The 22183-nt window shown below is 43.6% G+C and overlaps 1 pseudogene; it reads right to left on the reverse strand.

Annotated features, from left to right (window-relative positions):
- The window catches only part of LOC114788405 (adhesion G protein-coupled receptor L3-like), a 41078-nt pseudogene extending 19615 nt beyond the window's left edge, over positions 1 to 21463 (reverse strand).
- Between the last annotated feature and the right edge of the window lie 720 nt (positions 21464 to 22183).

The raw sequence follows: 22183 nt of genomic DNA on the forward strand, positions 1-22183 counted from the left end.
ACTAGGTCAGAAACCTGTAAGCACCAGCCACCAATACAACTTCACTTAAAAAAAAAAATGAAAATTTAAGCCTGTCACCAATTAATCATGTTAGCTTCATTGTGAATGGAGGACAGTGCCGATTCAGCAGCAGCTGCACTTATTCAAGACACTTAATCAAGAATCAATGGGTGTTCTCTTTTCAAATGTTGTACTAGTTTCAGCTGAAAACAGCATAGGAAACCATAAAAACCCAAGCCTCTGATCGCTGCAAAATTACAGCATAAAACAAAGATGAAAAGAACATTTTCAAGGCTATACATTTTTATTGAGTTATTCCAAATGAGGCTAAATGGCCTCACACTGTATATTGAGTATGAAGATGTTTTCTCCTGAACTACCCGGGAGCATGCATGTCTGTGTGTTTGACTGTGTGTACGGAAGGCGTGCCAATGTTTGGGAATATTGCTGCTGTCACTTACACTCAACCAGCGACGCACACATAAACACCCTCTGAGACACACAGTCGCTTTCACCTTCTCCAATTTAAAGCACTCATCAGAACACAAATACACTCCTGCTGCTGATGTAATCGTATCGCTGCACTTCGCCGTGCGTCTCTCCTCTGGCGGGATCTGATCCGGTGCCATTTTAAAGCTCAAATATTTAAAGGTTCGCATTTCACAAGTGCAACGGCGTTGTTTGCATTACAGGCACCAGGCTTAGAACTCACAAATGCATTATAACTCATTAGATTAAGGCTGTACATCTCATTCATGTACAGTAGCAATATTAATAATAATGACATCCCCTAATCATCTCAACAGCAGTCAAACGTCAAAACAATCAAAATGTTCATAATTTTAACAGTTATATTTTGAAAAGAGTCCTGGGACAGACAGAGGGTGTTTCTCAATGTCAAAGAAGGAAGTATTTGAAGGATGACACTTAATCAAATCTTGGCAAAAGAAAAGCTCCTTTTAATCCGCACAAGGGCCATGTCCTTAGTTCAGAGCATTTTTTCACGGATGGATATAAGTATCCTTGATGTTCGCTTAATACCCACAATCCTATGCGCGGCTATAAATGCAAGGCTGTTCCATTGTGTGTTGTTCGAATGCCTTGCTAGGACCTGTCCTGCCAAGGATACTTGACATTGAGAAACACCCCAATATCTCACCACGCCTTGATGGAGTGGGTCACAATAACTGTGATGCAATTTAGGACCAGTGATGATTCCGTCATTCATTTATTATAATGTTGAATCGCTCCACCCATGTGGAAAATCGGAGGGCATGTTTGAGGACAAAAACAAGTTTTCTCAAAATAGTTTTGATTCATTGCGCTGCAGCGTGCTCAGGTGTGCCGCGGTGCTGAGTCCAGAACTGTTTTCTGTAGATCATCGCAAACAAACGCGCTCATTTGTTAGCTGACTTTCAGACACCTTGTCTCATGACCCCAAACGGCCATTCTGCCTCTGCTGCTGCACTAATCCTTCCCGTGCGCTACCCCAGAGCCGACTAATCTGAAATATTGATTAATATCAGCACTCCTGGCCGGTGACTATGTGTAAGCGGACTGTGGCATCGTCCGATAGAGCCATTTGTTTTCTGTTACACTGTCCCTTTCAATTCTCTGCTGGGCTTAACTGCTGCACATGCAGAAATTTCCAACAAAAAAAAAATAAAAAATCCACCCAGGGCCACTGAGAAGGCGGCCAGACTGCTGACCAGCACAACTTTTTTATTATTTCTTTATTCTCTGTTGAGAAACATTACGCTCCGCGGAAATTCACCGGCCTAGACCAGCCTGGTGTGAAGCGGCGGTATTCACAGCATTAAAGAATCCATAAAAGAGCGGAAGCCGACTCCTTCGCCAGCGTCGATGCAACCGCGCCAAGACTTCAGCCGTGCCTCAGTTTCCTTTTTTCTCTTTTGCCAAATTTGCAGTCTGCCCTGTCCAACTTCACCAGCCCCCCAACTAGAGTGAAGAAAATGGAGCGCTGAAATGAATTCTATGATATTATACATGCTTTACCCAAGTCTGAATGTTTATTTCAATCACGTGTACAGTGTCGGCCCTTGTGCCACGAGGCCGTGACCCTTACTGGCTGGTCCGCGCGGTTGATGCCCACGAGGAAAAGCGACTCGGCAAAGAAGAGGCTGATGCACAGGTTCTTGTGGATGGTGTTGCGGTCGCTCTGCAGGCCTCGGAAGAAGCAGAAGGTGAAGATGCAGATGAGGAGGCAGACCAGTGACAGCAGGATCCCCACCCAGGTGATGACGTCCAGCAGCAGGTCGTGCATGGGGTCCGCCTTCTACACGGGCGATAAAGAGACACAGAGAGAGGGATGTAGAGAGAGATGAGGGGAGAGATGGAGCGCAGCGAGCGAAGGGAAAAGGGGGATGTGGGAGAAAGGGGGTGGGTGAAGACACAAAATGTAATAAGAAAAAGAAGGGCAAATCGCAATAGAGGGATAAATGGAGTGAAACAAGGGGGGGAAGAGAAGATGGTTGTTAGAGAGATAGTGGGGGATGGGGCCAGTGAATTGGAGGAAGAGTGAGATATGAGATGGAGGGACGGAGAAATGAATAGAACCCGGAGCAAAAGAGTTGTAGAGATGGATAGCAGCATAGAAATAGAGAGAGGAAAAGGGACGGCAGGGGAAGGCAGGGTGGGGGGCGAACAATGAGAGGGTGACAGTTAAAAATAGGGAGTGAGTAAAAAGAGGAAGGGGTAGGTGGGAGAGAAAAAGAAAGACAGAACAGATGCTGCACACAGATTCCTCCTTTGTTATAGTCATACATTCATCCACCCAGAGCAACCATACATCACCTCAGGGAGGGCGAAGAGCAGAAGCATATGTGCTCTTCCATTTAGCACCTATATTATTCATGTCCACCGTGACATTTACTTGACATTTACATACATGCATAAAAGAAACCACTCAGAACATTGTATGTTCACCCCATAATCTATACACCAACAACAATACGACTGTGTGTGTGTGTGTGTGTACAGTACAGGCCAAAGGTTTGGACACACCTTCTCATTCAATGTATTTTCTTTATTTTCATGACATTTACAGCATTTATCAGACACCCTTATCCAGAGCGACTTACAATCAGTAGTTACAGGGACAGTCCCCCCTTGAGACACTCAGGGTTAAGTGTCTTGCTCAGGGACACAACGGTAGTAAGTAGGATTTGAACCTGGGTCTTCTGGTTCATATGTGAGTGTCTTACCCACCAGGCTACTACCACCCTCATGACCTTTTACATTAGTAGTTTCCTTACTGAAGGCATCAAACTATGACTGAACACATGTGGAGTTATGTATTTAACAAAAAGTGGAGACCTGGCCTCCACAGTCACCGGACCTGAACCCAGTCGAGATGGTTTGGGGTGAGCTGGACCGCAGAGTGAAGGCAAAGGGGCCAACAAGTGCTAAACACCTCTGGGAACTCCTTCAAGACTGTTGGAGAACCATTTCAGGCATCGACCTCTTGAAGCTCATCGAGAGAATGCCAAGAGTGTGCAAAGCAGTAATCAGAGCAAAGAAACTAGAATATAAAACATGTTTTCAGTTATTTCACCTTTTTTTGTTAAGTAAATAACTCCACATGTGTTTATTCATAGTTTAGATGCCTTTAGTGAGAATCTACCAACGTAAATGATCATGAAAATAAAGAAAACACATTTAATGAGAAGGTGTCCAAACTTTTGGCCTGTACTGTGCGAGTGTCAGAGCTCCCATTTGAATAACAATGAAATCTCCCTCTCTCTCACTTTTCAATGAATTAATGAACTGCATGTTAGACCTCAGTGTGATTTTAATATTCACAGATAAATGCAATGATTAGCATCCTTATTCTGACAGCCCAAATATGTACATACTTCAGTATGTAATTATAATTTTATTCACCTACTGATGTATTAATTTGTTTATTGCATACATTTTCTTTATGGTAACATTTGTATCTATTGTCATAAAAGAACACATGCTAAAAGGATATAGTGCACCAATGTGTTTTTACAGTGTAATGTGAGGGAATTTTGCACCCCACCCTGCACTGAGAAGGTCTGTCGGCTCAATCCATCAGCGGCCATGACCCAGGCCAGTCCTGCATTAGTCGAATGATGGATCTACTACTACCCCGCCCACAGACACACACACACATACACACCCTACTCCAGCTCCTGCTGCCAAGGCACAGCCAACCAGAACTGTGCCCCGACTGTAACTGTGTCCTTACAAAACCCTCAGCACACATTTGATGCTGCAGTCTATCGACACTCTCCCAGCAAACCATTAAAAGCCAATTACCATCTAACTTGACCTCAACGTCCATCAAACAGACAGCGGCAAAACAATGTGGCCTCTTACCTTCACCTCCACATGCGCCATGAGCACAGCAAAGTTGGTGAGGTGGGTGCAGAGCAGCTGGTGTGGCGTGCGGTTGGTGCCCAAAGCCGGCAGTCCTGGGTGGACCAGAATCCCGTCATGGTTCGTTTTGAGTAGCTCCAGAAGGAGCAATTAGGGTTGAAGTTTTCCTCTGAGTGCTGCTGAAGGAAAAAAAAAAAAAAAACAGATCTGTGATCAATAGGAGCAAATCACTTAGAGGGGCTGGCAGACCATCAGTCACAACAAGTTTCACTCTACAGTGGAATCAGCTTTTAGCTTTTTTTTCACCTTTTTGTTTTTTTTTGTGTGAAGGACAGCCTGCCTCTCCACTGAGTAAAGTAGTTTGGAAGCCTTGTACTCCTTTGGCGTTGGTGCACACAGTGCTCCACTCTTAAAGACGTTATGTGTAACATTTTGCCACCTGGAGAATGATGCGCTACATCAAATAGATGGCAGTATTTCACCGGAATATTCCAGTTCTGGTGTAAGAAACAAGGACATGCACAGATAGCTGGCATATGTCCAATGAATTTGTCAAATAGAAAACAAACAAAAAAATTAAGACTTATTGAGCAGCTGGCACAGATATATTTTTTAAAAGAATCTATTAATGACCAAAGGGCATTACTTTGAGAACACAATCTATTAGCCGCAGCATTACGTCTTCATTATCTAAGGCCTTGGTTCTCAAACTGAGGTACATGTCCAAGCTCAGGCTCCCTCTACAGGTACTGATCAGAACACGCTAAGATTATTGTTAATATTCATAGGTGTGCTGTGTGTTTAAATGTAACATAGATATTATCCTTAATATTATCAGTGGGGTACAGTTAATATTCTCACTTGCTGTGTGTTTGACTGCAGTACTTAGAGTGTGTGATATTCGTATTAAGAATAAAATTGCCTTTTGTCTGCTAGAGGTAAAAAGGGCTACGATACTGAATTTCATAGCCTGTCATTTTTGAAGTGGTACTCATCCTGAACAGTTTGAGAACCTGTGATCTAAGGCAGTATTTCTCAAACTAAGAGCCGCAGGCCAGCACTGGTCTGTAAACACGGTTTAGTGCCGACCCACAGTCTCGCTTCTGCAGCAGTCCAACTTCTACTGGACTCCTGCCAATATATTTAGCCCAAAAATGTAATATATGTTATTGGGACACTGTCTGGCAGTGCTTTATGTGGAAAAATTATAATTAAGAAAAAAATAAAACACAAAAAAATTAAGTTCATGGTACTTCCCAATATCCAATAATAATAATAACACCAATAATAATAATAACAAACAACATTGTGATTGTAATTATTATTATTATTATTGTATACAGGTTTATTTAAAGATGCAAGCCCCAAATCCTGACATGACAGAATTGTGAGACTTCTTACTAGTGCAGTTTTTAACCCATCAATTGGCCCTGGAAAAAAAACTAAAACTTAAATCTCAGTTTATTCAATTCTAATCCTACTGTGTTTATTAAAAAAGACAAGGAGCACAGGCCGTGGTGCTGTAATATTGCACCAAGGGAAAGTTCTCTCTCATCTTAATGAGATTACACTTACACCATAAGGATGGATCTGTCTGAAGACGCATTATTACTTGATCCTTTGCAAAAAAAAAGGATAGTGTGATATGGAGGTTATTGAGATTTTTTCCCCCTATTCTGTCACGGATGGTAATTACAACATGCCTGCAACAAAAAGCTCATCTTTATGGTTCCAATATGAGTGGTGTGAAGACCCTTTCATATATATGTTTACTAAAAATTGATATTTGGAAAAAGCACACGGCTGAAGATGTTTCATATAAGTGTGTTAGGCACTTCATCTCTAGATATTTATGAGGAGTAAAAGTGCTTTTCACTTGGCAGCATGAATGTTTAACGGTGATGTGCACATTACCTATTAATATGTGTGAAATACTCGCAGGCATGAGACTGTTTTCATTTAAAGTGTGATAAGTCTATGCCATTGCTCCATTAGCCCTCTTTCTCCATTTGAACCTCTCACTGCACACGTGTCCCAAAAATACCATGATGTGACAGAGAAAAACTGGTTTCAACCTACTCACTATCAGCCCCCGCGTGATTCTGCATTTTGTAACAAAAAACGATAAGTAAACTTTGACCTTTTTTGTCCAGAAAATCAGCAAGTCCAACAGAACAGTGAGAATTTCCATTTAAATCGGTTTTGGTTGCCTTAGGGGACAGACGTCTTTAAAATATGAGTTTGCTAACATTATGTAAATGGAGTTTTATGAGTAATGAGGGTGAATGTTGTTTGTGTGTACCCTGCCACTACCTGCAGGTGTTTGACTGTGAAGACCACTGGCTCAGACAGGTAGATCTTATTGGTGTCTTGTTGATGGCAGCGGTGATGACGGGGGAGTTGACGATGAGGGAGTAGTTTGGGTACATGGCCTCACTGCCCAGCCTCACACTTGCGTTCTCTGTGGACAGGTACTGACCGAGGTGCTTGTAGAGAACCAAAGCCATCCGGATCTCACCTGCAGAACGATCCAGGAGACAGAGGACAGATAAATTAGGCCGAAGCATTCAACACATGAGGAGTGGGCTCTTTTGCTATGAGCTGATGTATGTTCTTCTGGGTTTTAGTGCTCTGCACATATGGCACATTGGCATTTGGCACAAAACAGTCTTCCATCGTTAGACTTAACAAAAATCACACTTAGCAGGAGGTGTCCTTAAACTTCATATGAATGTGTTCAACAAACATCTGGGTGGTTCAGTATTTAAGCATTTAGCATTAAAATATACATCAATATTCTGATTCAATATTCTTTTTATGTTAATAGTGTTATAGTAATAATAATGAGAAAAACAATCATTTATTAATATTGCTCTTTATATTTTGGGACCAGAAAACTGTCTTTTTTATATATCAATCAGTCTTGTATGACAACACACGAACATTTTTAATAAAAATCTATTCTTTATTCTTGAATTAACTTATTAATGAAAAATGAAAGCAGACAGAGCCCAAACAAAGTGAGTGTTGCAATGTGGGTGACTTACAATAAAGTCAAGATGTCTGTATTTAAATTTGAATGTGTAAATTGAGGTACAGAGTGGTATTACAAGAAAGGGACATTTTCCATCACGTTTTTCTTTATTACATGCGGCCCACATTGCTTCAGAAGAACAGAATCATGGCTTGAGAGCGGGGGCGACACATCCATACCGTTCCTCCCGTGTTGCTTCAGAGTGTTCGCCGAGAGGTGGATGGAGTTGCCATGGAGCTCGGACTGGGGGAACGTCAGGTCCGCCAAATTCCCATCTGTACTGAGTCGAGCCACCTCCAGCTCTGCACAAACACAGACACGTACATGGAAACGTCAACGCAAATGCACACAAACGTGAGGCCATGCTCGAGCGGCACGGCCAACCTGCCTTAAATCTCGGATTAAAGATAAAATAACAAATATACGCTAATGATTCACACGTATCCCAACAGAGTGTGTCCTCTAAATCACATTCCCTGTGTGGCTGCTGATACCAGATTCATTATTTTATATCTTCAGGGCGCCTTTTCAGTGACAAATAGATAATTTACTGCGGGCTTTTCCTGTACTTCACAGATTCCGAGGTTTGTTATGTGAAATGCAGCAATTGAGGTTTAATGTATTAGATAAAGTATCCTAATTGGAGAGTAATTAGACCTGCGATGGGCTATCTCATGCACAAAGATATGATTTCAGCGTGGCGGCCCATCTTTAATGTTTTAAATTAACTCTCTTCCTCTCTCTGTGCTCGGAGAGCATCGCTCGCTTGTGCACCACAGGGACGGAGAGACACTCCTACGGTGTTCCTTCCGTCGTCAATGCTGTGTTAAGTTCGGGAGGTTTTAAGGGTTTGACAACATGTCAAAAAAAAAAACTATTTCCTGTCACTAATTGGAAAGTTCCCCGCATAAATTTACATGTATTTTTATTGTTTTACCCAAGTGCCCAGTCTGGCTATTGCATACATACATTATCCAATATGCCACTGCCCCACGGTAATTATAGTAGGCTGCCTCATCCTATTGAGAAGTCATATTTATAGCACCTTATATAATGATTCTATCTAGATAAATGCCATTCAGTAAATATTGTATTACTGCAATGCCACCCAACTAACTAATTGAATAATCAAGAGAAAGAAGGGGTCAGACGCCATGCTTCAGCTAATCTTTGATTTGATGCATGTTTCCCACATGCTGAGGCAGTCGGGCAGACCCCACCCCAACAGAGGCTCGGAGAGGTTGAAAGGAGAGATGTGTGAAAGGAGGTGGAGGAGGCGGAGGGATGAGGCTGGGCCACATGAGATAGCAGCCTCACATCTGTGCGAGAAAGGGACTGGAGAGCCCTGTCTGCGTGTTTGTGTGTGTGTGTGGTGTGTGGCTCTGTTATATATAATACAGTAAAGTATCGCTGTGAAATAAGAAGCATCTGCACATTAAAGCACAGACCGGCACAAACAGCTACATCAAAAGATGGAGTTCAGCTCCTCATGAGGGAGAGGAGAGAGACGGAGGCAGAGAGAGATAGAGAGGGATGGAGAGAGACATATTTGATGCATACCGTATGCATATGCATCACACACACACAGAAGGAATTGCATATGCACACATAAAAAACTCTTTTAGAGGCACACACACACACACACTCTTGCATCGCAGGCACACGCGCGTACGCGGGGAAGCAGCAGGAATGTTCACGCTGCGCTTAACCTAATTAGCTGAATCCCGTCTCTACAAACACTCTTTTTTAAACGGGAAACATCGCAGTCATTATAATCTGGGCTCTGTACTGATTCTGCATTATCCCATCAAACGGATATATTTACATCTCCACTGCGTTGTCTTGTAGCACAAACAAGACAATGACTGTACCCCCCCCAACACTCGCACACACACACGCACTGTATTCCTGGTGTGTTCTTAGCGAAGTCTCTTGCTGTTTTATTTTAGATATCTTGCTATTGAGGCGACTGAAAAAGAGCTTGGAGCATCAGAGCGGGGGAGGGGCGAGGAGGAGGAGGAGAGCAGGAATTAAAAAAAAAAAAAAAGCTGAGGAAGGAAGAGGAGGCATCTCTGAATAAGGGGATAATCAGAGAGATTTTGTGCGCGAGATTAGCTCTGAGGCATGATTTAAGATCAAAAAACCAAGAAACAAAAAAAAACCAACACACACTTTTAAAATTAAGTCTTAACGAACGATCGTGCCTCACAGTCGGGAACATGACTGATCCCAGAAGTTGGATAACAACTCTGGAAAACATATCTGGAAGAAGCAGAGAGGCCACTCCAGCAAATTAAAGTCTATTTCTGTGGCCGCTCATGGAATATGTTCCTCATGGAATATGAATAGGTTCTGATCGGAACCGACCTCGGAGATGTCAGAATTCCACCGTCCTATGTTCTATGCAATTGCAGCTCAGCACATGTAATACATTTGACCAAGCAACGGTATGGGCAGGCAGTGTGTCTTTCATTCCCAACAGAAATGTGTCCCCTTTGTGGGAGTATCGTGATCAGCAAAGGCAAATCCGCCATTGTGCACACACTCATGCAGCCTTTCACTAAATCTAAAATGCCTCAGCAAAAATCACAGTAAAAAACAGAAACCCTCCTCACCTCCACTTCCACATTTATAATTGCAGGTAAGACTGGAATCATAATCGTTTAGGTACTTATCATAACTGTGCGAATAAGACAAAGGCGATTGTGTTCTAACATAAAATTACCATACAGGTAATGTACAAAGTTGCATAATGGAAATTTTTGCTTTGTCCAGCCGAAAATAATGGAATAATTATTATGAATGAAAATATTTTGGATTGAAATCTTCAATTATGTTTGATCACAAATGTATAAAAATCTAATAAAACAGACACTCAATCTGGATAGGTGTGTGTAAAAAATGTGCAGTGCCAGTTACGTTTAATCATCTATCTGAATTAATGTGCCGCCATAAGGCAGAAAGCTAATCTATGTAACCATAGTAACCTTCTGAAAGAACGGCAGGTCTGGGCTCACAATAGCGCATTTTATTGTATCGACAACGAGAAACAAGAGAAGAACAGAAAGGCAGAAATCACGTGAATTCCTTTTATTTTACTGAGAATGGTGGATAAATCTAATATATGGGGCATTTACACAAAAACTGGAAAAAAAGAGATGTCCTTTCAATTTTGTTTCCAGATTATTCCTATTGTCCTGAGTATATGTGACTGGCATAATCAAACCACACAACACACATCCCTCCAGGGGGGCTGGCAGATGACCCCCAGAGGACGAATCAGTGCTGAATCCATCCACCAATCAGTTGATTCGGTCTCTACACAAAGCAACGCTGTGGTTTAAGGATGTGAAAACTCGAGTCAAAGTAAGAATGTCAAGGTTGTGTGATGAAGGAAGACACTTTGTGGAAAAATTGTGCAATGAAGGGAAAAAAAAGACATTCATATGTACACACACAAATGGCTTTAAGGGGCTTTCCTTCTTTTCTTTAACAAGATGCATGTGAGTTGGCCTTGAGTCCTGTTATGCGGGGATAAATTGTTTGCCAGAGACAATAAAAATCCTTCTTCATGCCTGACGAAATAGCTGGAGCAGAACAGACTAGTTATCAGGGGTTCTTGAACACAAAGGTAACCTCTACTGTTCACATTCTCTCCTTTCTCCTGTAAATCTATAGCTGTGTCAGATCAAAGGATAAACCAACATAATTATTAAATCATTACAGGTTCTCCAGCCTCAGTTACTCCACTAGAAAGTGGATGGAGGGATGGGCAGCATTCTTCTTCCCTCCTTTTGGTATTCTGAAGACGCTGCTCCACAATTTCCCACATGTGTGCTGTTAAGTTGAGACGTTGAGACTGAAGGTCATATTTTCATACTCATCAGCCACTCAGTGTCACATGTGTCCTGTGGATGGTGGCGTCACCATCTTGGAAGATGCCACTCCCACCAGAATATAAAAGTCTCATGAAAGTATAAAATCCATTGCTCTTCAATGACCCTTCACTGAAAGATGGACAAACTAAAATTGCAACAGAGCCGAAGACGGGTCAAGTGTGGGAAAATCGCTCTTTTTATGGCTAGTGACATCACAGAAGTTAATGGGTTGGACCAGTTAAACAGAAAATGCTCGCAAACCACAGAGCATAACAGAACGACAACGCAAATCTGGAGCATTGTTATTTGGGGTCAGTCCAATCGCGTATGTGCATTTATAGTTGTTAGCGGAGACATTTTTGATTAGCACTGCTCTACCACCAAATCCACGGCAGCAGAATTCCCCAAAGATGAGCTTCTCTCCGCATCTCTCATCCTGTCTTACTGAATCTCTCTTCATCATACTTCCTGTCTCCGTCTCCCCGTGTCTAACGTCCCAGATCTCTTCCCTGCCAAACCAGCAATCAGTAGGTCTCCCTCCTTCCCTCCCTCTGCCCGCTGGTCGTGGATCTGCAGGCTTTTTCATTATTCGCAGCCCTTTGATTTGATGTTTCACACTTTACTGAGCATCAGCCTCCATTAGGGCTCAGTGCTGCAGCCCCCACATCCTCGCTCCTCGTCTGGAGTGAGATCACAGTCGAATCAAACGCTGCACACACACGCGTTCCATCTCCCCTCGTTCCTTCATTTCTGCTCTCCTTCTCCCTTTGTCCTGAAACTACTTTGCACTCTTGCGCTCCCTCTCTCGGCTCTCTCTTTCTTCAGCACACGCCTTGCCCCCTAAGCTGAATAGCAGGGAGTGTGCGTAAGCGAGAGCGGCAAATACGACTTCCTCCCGAAGCCAGCAGGCCACCCAGTGGAGCCTGCAGCCGTCAGCGAGGCTCCCGTCCCTCAGCCCCCTCCGGGGGCCGGCGGCCCACACACTGCTGTTCCAGCAGACCACCCGAGCGGCTGAATCTAGAGCACAGAGTCCGAACGACCAAATTAACGATCGGCTCCTTCACTGATTGGCTGCTGGGGTCTGGAAAGGATTTTCAATCAGAATCCAGGACAGTGACAGTACGGCATCACAACGATGTCATAACTATAAAGTGCAAAAGCAGATTTATTTCTCGTACGCGCGTCCACAGAACAGATCATTTATCATAATAATGTATCTTTCCATCTCAGTTTGTTTCCCCCAACAAACGGAAATCCTTCAACCACTCTGGCACACGAGCTAATTTCTTTTTGTTCTATTGCTCTTTCTCTCTCTATATATATATATATACACACACACATATATATATATATATACACACACACACACGCACACATACACACAATACACACACACACATATATATATATATATAATATATATATATATATACATACACACACACACATACTGTGTGTGTAATATATATATACATAAATATTAAAAACAACATGACTTATAATTATTTTAAATGAATAGGAGAATACAAATAATACAAACAATAGCTTTATTTTCATGCATAACAGTATACGTAACAGTATATCTGTTAGAACATACGTTGTGGAACTCTAGAGGATGCACGGTGCACGCCGACGCCCTGATCTAAATTTCATGAAGGTTTGTTTTTCCATAGCGGTGGCTGTATTGTCACTTAATATTGTATACTGTATTGAGCTGCGGCTCTCTGCTGAATCCTAATGTGCAGATGAGGGCTCTTGCTAAATAGTTATCAGTCATGCTGCTCTATTCTCACCCGCATGTTTGTGTGTGTGTGTGTGTTAGAATGCATATGTTTATTTTTATGTGTTTGTGCATGTTTGCGATATGCAAACTCACGAATGTTGTCGGCGCCCTCCTGCACCGTATCGGTCTTCAGCAGGTTGTCTGCCAGCATGAAGGCCCCAGACTCCACCGTGTCCAGCAGCAGGGTGGCCGAGCGCAGCTGCTCTGCCGTGGCCAGTTTCCTCCAGGCTGGCTGAGCCTGTGGCTGGAGCAGGTTGTTCACGGTGTTCACCATGGCCTACAGAGGGAGGAATGGTGAGTCAGGAGTGGGTTCAGAAAGAAAATCTTACATCATTGTGGGTGATGAGCGGACTGCCTAGCATGCGAGGAAGTGGACTTATAATCAGAAAGGTGGTGGATTCAAATTCTGAACCACCAAGGTGCCGCTGAGGTTCCCTTGAGCAAGGTACCGTCGCCACACACTGCTCCCCAAGCACCTTTCATGGCTGCCCGCTGCTCACAATCCTGCTCTTTGAAAGGCATGTAAAACGGTCATGCCAATAAAGCCCAATATAGTCAGTTCAAAGACACACAGGCCATGATTAGCCCCCGGAAGAGACAAGAACAGCTTCATATATATTTGGGAACATAACCATGCTTCTTGCTGTGTTATTGTTTGTCATTTTAATTATCTTTAATGATGTTTTAAGTAGAGTTTAAAAAGGCAGGAGTGCTTATATTATGCTTCTTCATTATTTTGGATGATTTAAACCTGCAGCTATCAATACATCACATGTACAAGCATCATTAACAATCATGTTTCTTTCTTGATTTGTCTATAAATGCTGTGGACACCTTTGACCTCACACTAGAAAGCAACCCCCACACTTAGCTCGTAGCATCGTTTAGAAAAAGTGCCCAAACAGAGAGACAGACAGGAGAGAGAGGCAAATATATTCAGAAAAAGGTGAGGGAAGACATAAACCCATCGTCAGAAGACAAGAACTGGGCTCAATTCTGCTTCCGTTAAAGGGATCGATTGGAATTGGGTTGGGCTAATTGAAAATCCCCCATAATCTTCTGCTGCAGTAATGAATTTCCCTATAACCTGTTGACTTAATTGAATGAATGGAAATGAAGCTCAGCACAACTGAGCTGTGCTTAACTCTCGATGTCAAAAGCAGCAGTCATTTCAGTCACTTCACTGTGGAGTGTATGTATCAGACTCACCCAAGCAATATTCTTGGATGAAAACAATAGAAGACATTTTAAAGGTCCCCTATTATGACCCCCCCCCCTTTTTTTTTTTCTTCGGTCTTAGTGGTCTTCTAATACTGGTCTTCTGAAGACTCTTTCTGAAATTCAGTCTTGAATTTTCAGTAGAATTACAGCCACTTTTGGCCAGCCTCACAATAATATTTCCCCAGGGCACGGCGTTTTGGTGTGTATACCTTTAAATGCTAAGGAGGAGGACGAGGACGAGAGCGGTTTATAGAAGTGAGAAGGCATTTGCGGAAATGACAGCAATCACCAACCACAATGTTTGGCGCAGACAGGAGGTCATGACTGTGTTTTTTTCGGGAAAAAAAAAATTAACCCCAAAAAAAAAAAACAAACATTTGTGCTCATTTTTATAGCCAATCAGTGAGCAACTACATTGCTTCGCTTGCTTCCAAGTCATGATGGTCAGTGGAGTTATTTCTTTAGTGCTAAATCCTCTGGGTGAACAAAGCATGAAAAACGGGAGGTAACTTTTCCCCTGATGACGACATAAGGGGACAAATTCCAGATCTGACCATCTGAGCTGCCGCCCTCTGAAGCATTCTTTATACATATCGCCATTGATAGACACTGCATGATCATAGACAGACTAGGGGAACACATATTAATGTCAAATAATCTCACAAAGTAAAATTGTCATGTAATGGGACCTTTAAGAAGGATATACAGTCATGGGTCTTATAATATGTTGGTAATATTATTGTAATTAAAGTTTGTAGTTCACACATTATCAGACAGCAGTCTGACCTGTAAGACAGGGAAATTAGTTAAGTTAAGTGAAGTGATTGTCATATGTGATACACAGCAGCACAGCACACGATGCACATAGTGAAATTTGTCCTCTGCATTTAACCCATCACCCTGAGTGAGCAGTGGGCAGCCATGACAGGCGCCCGGGGAGCAGTGTGTGGGGACGGTGCTTTGCTCAGTGGCACCTCAGTGGCACCTTGGCAGATCGGGATTCGAACCGGCAACCTTCTGATTACAGGGCCGCTTCCTTAACCGCTAGGCCACCACTGCCCCTACCACCACTAAGAAGGACCCTTGATTTGTGTCTCACTTCTGTATGAGTGAAGATCGGCAGCAACGTTTACCCCTCAGTGAATCTGCGCATAAATCCCAGCAGAGGAAATGTTTTGGGTTCAAAGACAACGGTGACGGTCAGCCGTGGAGCTCAATGTTAATAAAAAAATTTAAAAAGCATCCCTGAAAAAGGGCAACTCTGTTTCAGTGCTACAGCACCAGTCTGGTAAAGTTGGCAGGAATAAAAATGGTTTATAAGGTTACCTCTTTTATAAGGTACTCTTTTACTGAGTTATGCTATATGTCAAATATTCTCCTTTTATAGAAAAGGCTAAAGAATTACGATTTCACAGCAAATAAATCTGTACAATATATGGGTATGTGGATATGTAATGCATATTATATCTGGTTAATTATGTATATGCAGAGGGAATCTGATCTAAAAAAAAACATTAAATAAAAAATGGTGCAGCTCTACAGTATGGGAATAGTGAATTATGTTAAGTGGAGTGGGTTAACCCTGCTTTAGGCGTTCTATCTCAACAGTTCTGCAAAACTGTACACACAATGGACTGTGGCTGTATTACTGTTTGTTTGCTTCTGTGGGACCCTTAATTCTGCTATTTCATTTAGTGTCATCAATAGCGTTGTTTAACCCCCTAACCTGCCACTGAGATCAATGTTAAACTGATGCTAAAGTCTCTCCTGGCTCCCAAACAAACCTTTTCCACTCCTGGTCACCTAGAGGACGTTCTCAGAGGACAGTCCCTGTGTTTGCCTACTGTCAATTCCCAGACAAGAGAAAGCCAATCTGTGTGTTTTTTACCCCCCCCACCTCAAACATAAGATATGAGGAAAAATCAGCATGTTGTCATGTGACCTTGTTTCCCTGGTGCAGAGCAAGTCCCCACAGACCCCCATGTCTTTCTTATAATCCATTTTTCCACGTCCCCCGGCCCTGGTATAAATCTGTCACCTGCCTGGATGCAGTGATAAAACACACAGGCCCGTACTGAAGGCCTAGAGTCCCACAGGGACCATGCACGCACACGCACACACACACACACACCACACACACACACACATAGAAAACACACAAACTCAACCCTGCGAATCCTCAGGGATTGAGGGGGCAGAATGAAAGGATACGCTGTTATTGATGCCGGTGACATTGACTGACATCAGCTCTCTCTCATCACTCACTGTTACACAGGAGGTCTCACACACACGCACACACACGAACACAGAACGGAGAGGAGGCTAATCTACCATACAAGCCTGACCTGGCTGGATTAATATTTTTTAATGCGAGTGTAATATTCCCGCTCCCCTTTATTCCATTTGTAATATCGCCAGCAACATATAGCCTTTATTTTTAATGAACACATAAAAACTCGTGAATAATTTACCCTCCAAGCCACAAGCAAAACGGCCGTTCACCTCTGATCAGACAAAATTGCAACAGTTCATCTTCGAGGGTCTTTTAAGACAATTTTAGCAGGTTATGCTGGTTTCCACATTTAACAAGCTCTGGAAAAATCATGTACACAAAGGCAGACAAAAAATAAAAATGCTAAAATTAAAAAAATGTGAAGTGCCAAAACAATCACATCCACACCAGCCCTGTCACTCTGTCACGCTACACCACGCCCCTGACCTGACCGCCCTGTTATTCTAAACTCCTTTGCCGTGGTGTAGTCTTTCCCTGCCCTCCACTGGGAGAGGAGGGGGTTTAAGCGGGTGCTTTTGTCATTTTTCACTCCGCAGGCTCCGCTCGGCGCTCTGAGCCGGATCATTCTGCTCCACTTGCCGTGGCGAGGAGAGAGAGAGTGAGAGAGAGAGAGAGCGTGGTGGCACCCGCAGAACACGCCCCTGTGATTACACTCATATGACTCGAATGCTCCATATATAACGCTCCTGTTTAGAGCGGCATCGGTGGCAAAAAAAAAAAAAAAAAACCTGCTGCAGCACCGCGTCCATAAAAACCAGCCAATCATACGCTATACTGATGCTGATGTGAGGACCCGTTCCTGCAGATTTTATTTTTTTTGTCCATCAGACACACACATCAGGGAAGCATTTCACTGATATTTAAGTGTAAACACATAATCTTAATCACATAGATACACACACACACACACATACAGGCACACACACAGGCACACATATAGACTGCTAAATGGAGCAGAACAGAAGTGCTTTGAAGCTGAGTGGCTAATTCAGCGTAAAGGCTACAGCAGGCTAGTGCACTCGTGCAGGAACACTCACTGTGCAGTGTACAGAGCTTCTGAGTTCTGAGTTGGACTGTGTGTGTGTGTGTCCACATTGCGCAACATCATCCTCTCAGTATGTTTTCCAAAAGGTGTGTGTCGTTGCATCTGTCCCAGTTTATACTGTATGCACCGTGTGTGAGTGTGTGTGTGTGTGTGTGTGAGCATGCACATGTATGTGCATACGGAAGAGCATGCAAGTGTGTAATAAAGTGCGGGTGGCGTGCACGGAGATCTAATGGTGATTAAAGGCTTTTACAGCGCCGTGCATCCAGCCCCCCTGGAGATGCATCAGCAACAAGCCATCGATTTTGGATCAATAAGCCACACGTCCCAACATCAAATTCGCATCGGCTATCGAGCCCGCTGATCTCAGAGCAGCGCTCCAGTCTATAAATCAGTAGTCCACCTAACAACGGGAAATTGGGCTCGGTGTCTGTTTCTCCCCCGTCCTGCAGCATTCCTCATTACCCCGCGAGGAAAACATGTCTGACTCCGGGAGACTGCGGCCGCGCATGCTAATCATTTCCGATATTCTTCAATCACAGCTGTTCTTCAAATATGCTTCTTGCTCGCTCCCACTCCCGCTCCCGCTCTCTCTCTCTGGGTGTGTGTCCAAATAATATTAAAACAAAATGAGAAACCACGGAATTAATGATTACACTGAACTTGCCTGATGGTCTAATCCAGTAATTAAGCTGAAAGATAATTAATGAGCACACAGAGGATGCGGGTCTAATCAGACGGGCCAGCCGGCACCGGTTTGGGGTGTGGTGAAAGTATTATTATTATTATCAGGTTTTTTTTATGTTTAGACCAGCTCATTTGTGACCTAATGAAGAATGCTTGATTAAAAGTAATAATTAGAAAGCACACACTTCCTGTCTTTATCGCCACAGAGTGCCTCGTATTGTAGATGACATGTATGAGTGTGTGTATCTGTGTGTGTGTGTGTCTGCTGTTATTGAACCCCACACATACACAGCATGCACTTTGCGTGTTTGACTGTGTGTCAAGGCAATGGTTATTACTGCCAGGTGCTGACGTGTGTGTATTACAGTGATCGTGTTCAGATGGGCAGGCCACACGGTGGCGGTTAGTGTTGTGGCCTCACACCTCCAAGGTTGCGAGTTTGACTTTGCGTGTGTAAAGTTGGTCTCCCTGTGTGTCCACATTTCATCCCACCACCCAAAGGCATGTGCAGTGAGTGTGTGTGTGTGTGTGTGTGTGGTGGTGCCCTGGGGTGTTAGTAGCCTAGTGGGTTAGACACTTGCCTATGAACCATAAGGCCACAAAGTCACAGGTTCAAACCCCACTTGCAAGACATTTAACCCTGAGTGTCTCCAGGGGGACTGTCCCTGTAACTACTGATTGTAAGTTGCTCTGGATCAGGGCGTCTGATAAATGCCATAAATGTAATGTGTGGGCACCACCCTGTGCCCCATGTTCCAGTAAAGGGGTTAGCAACCCACAGCTCTTTCATCCTTACAATGCGAAATTTGAAGATCATTATGATCTTTTTGTCGCTCAAAATATGTCACAAATGCTCTATATGCCTATAATGCCTGCCACCTTGCCTTGCCACCCCCACCAGAGCTGTTAATCAGATCGTTCAATTACAAATGAAATTCGTTTCAAAATCTGACGCCTCTTGGGGTGAGAAAACAGTTGTTTACAATATTTAATGTCCACATGTTTAAGTTGATAAGTAAGTTATCAATTAGTCACGCAAAAAAAAAAAAATGCAATTCTGGCAGTGTTCACCAAACCCATCCGCACACGTGCAATCAACACGAAATATTATCTTTGTATAAATAAAATTTCACAAGCAACACACTAGTCTAGTTTTTAAAATAATATATGCAGTGTTACCTTCATTTTATATGTCAAAAAGTATTTGTGGCTCCTGGTGCTTTTTCTTTTATGGAAACTGGGTCCACATTAAAGGGTCGCCGACCCATGGGCTAGTTACAGGAACCGGTGACACAGGGAGCTCCCCCTAGAGTACATTAACTGTTTGCATTTGCACCACTTGTACTGTCTAGTGACATAAGTGGGTCAGATGTCCCACTTGTGAGCATGTCTGTAAGTATATGTGTAAAGAGCTTTTTAAGACGAGTCCTGGCCAATCAATGTACACTTATATCACTGATACCTCCTAGTGTAGCGGTTTAGTCAGTACCCTGAAGCAGAAGTCTATTAAGGGGTTACTAAGGGGAACTCTGGCCAAATGGGAAAATTGGAAATAGTTCTGGCCAATAGAGGCTGATTAATTGGAGAGTGTAATACACTGCTTACACATTTATGAACCTCTGCCCCCCAATAATAAAAACCAAAAAATGTGCAAGCATTGCATAAATGTGTGTGCGTGTGCGTACATGCGTCCAGTGTGTATAAGTGTGTGAGTCACATGTGCATGTGTGTGGCCTCCCTGTGCACTGTGACATTGCTGAGCCGTGCTGACAGTGATGCTTTCGCAGGAGAAAAACTGCTTTGCGTTGGCGCATTGCAAAACTGCCCGCCTCAGGAAACGGTCTGAAAAACTCACTGGATTTACATAGATGAGCTCTGAAGGCCCCTCCCCATCACATCTCATCTTGGTACACACATGCACACACACACACTTAGACAAGACTGGAGCAGAACGGCATCCACACACACCAGTGACTTCATGCTCGTTGCCTGAGCTACATGGGTTAACCAATAAAGAGGCATTATACTGCAGTAAAAAAAAGTCCTATAGTGAAGCTCCATGACAAATCTGGGCAAGGGATTGTGGGATTGACAGAAATCGTAAGTAAAAACTTTATGCAAATGAGATCAACTACTGGGCAGTGGCCGGTCAGAAACCCGGGATGCTGCAGGCCTTTTATTGTAAAAATGTCACATTTTTGTAACAATCCTCCCGACATCCAGCATCAGCAGGGCATGGCTTCCAGTTCCAGGGCACTGAGTGCATGCCACGCCGCTTCCCGATGCCTGTATTCCCTCCTTTAAAAGAGTGCCTGCACCAGTGTTCCGGGTTCGGTCTTGTTTAGCTGTCTGAATGTGTGCATGGTGTGAGTGTGCGGTGGTGTATGGTGTTCGGTGTGTGTGTTGTCTGTCCGAGTCCGTGCGATGGTGCGGCCGCAGGCTTCCCCGTGAATTACTGCTGTGTGGCCTCAGGGAAGTCCCGGTGCGGTCCGCACCAGCAGGGTTTTATGGTCGGTGGGCTGGTGTGGCCACAGAGTAGAGCCCGATTGGTCCATGCTAGCAGCTTAGGTCCAAGTCGCGGCTTCACTGTTTATAGATACCTATATCTTTGTTCGTCCTTTACTTTTTTGAACAAGCACATGCGCCTGGTGACGTGACAATTTTGCTAAGATGAAAGGAAAATAATCATTTTGTTCATGTTTTCATCCCTAAAAAAAACCTTCATTTAAATGTCGCATGCTAGGGCTGCAAAATAATCCCTTTGCACCTTGTTATAGCATCATGAGCTGGTGCAATATTAATAATGAATCTGCAATATTGTATTCTTACTGATATAATTTTCTTACCGAGGAGCTCATATAAACCAGCCTCAGTGGCATCGGCAACACACAACTTGCAGGTACAGGCCCAATATGACTTTATTTAAGGTTCTGTAATTTACAATGGATCATTAAATATCTTGCTCACTGTACCCAGATTATGAAGAAAAAAAAATCAGATTAGCCTTTTTCCATCTGTAGCATTAAAACTATTTTTGTGTTCCGTTCTGCTGCATCAGAAGCATTTGATGTGATCTGAACAACCGTGCTGCCGGAGGTTCATGGCGGCTGCGGATCACGTACCTGGATGAACTGCCTGCACGCTCGCTCCCTCTTCTGGAGCTGCAAAACAAAGGGAAAAATAATAAGTGTAATTAATAATATGTATCATGTGATGAAATGCACCATAAAAGCGGCAAATTTCTTCCATCTCTCTCATTAATTGAGCTTAATTGCCACCCCAAACTAAAATGACGGAAAATTGTAAAACCGCATTGTTACAATTACTGTAATAGTCGGGTGCTCCACTCACATCGAGCGACCTAATTTCTATGTTAAATAAGTAAGACATATCATTTGAGCGCCGTGTGTAAACCAGTGTGCAGCTGGTCGAACGAGAATCGAGCGGAACGGCGCCTCGGTGCAGGAGGGGAGGTGGGTGGGCGCGTTCACACATGTAATTAAAAGCATAAATATTTAATGTGACATAATAAAAACGCCTTTTAATCGTGCGCTTGACCACGGAGAGGACTCCCGCGTTCCTTATTGCCGCTCTGCCGCATGCAGCGAGATGGAGGGAAGGAGGGAGCGAGGGAGGCAGGGAGAGGAGGAGAAGGACAGAGGGATGAGTGTGGTGATGAAGAGGCCTTTTTTTCCTGTCGTCTTTCATGTGTCAGAGTCGCTGGTGGAGAGCGGTGGGCGCGCTGAATACAGACGCAGGCGGGCGCTGCTTAAACCGAGCAGGAAGTGTTTCTGTCAGCGCCGCCTTCGGGCCTTGGCGAGGACAGAGAACGAGAGAGAGAGAGAGAGAGAGAGAGAAAGGGGGGGGGGGGGGGGGG

This window comes from Denticeps clupeoides, chromosome 4 (assembly GCF_900700375.1).
Source record: "Denticeps clupeoides chromosome 4, fDenClu1.1, whole genome shotgun sequence".
Taxonomy (NCBI): Eukaryota; Metazoa; Chordata; class Actinopteri; order Clupeiformes; family Denticipitidae; genus Denticeps; species Denticeps clupeoides.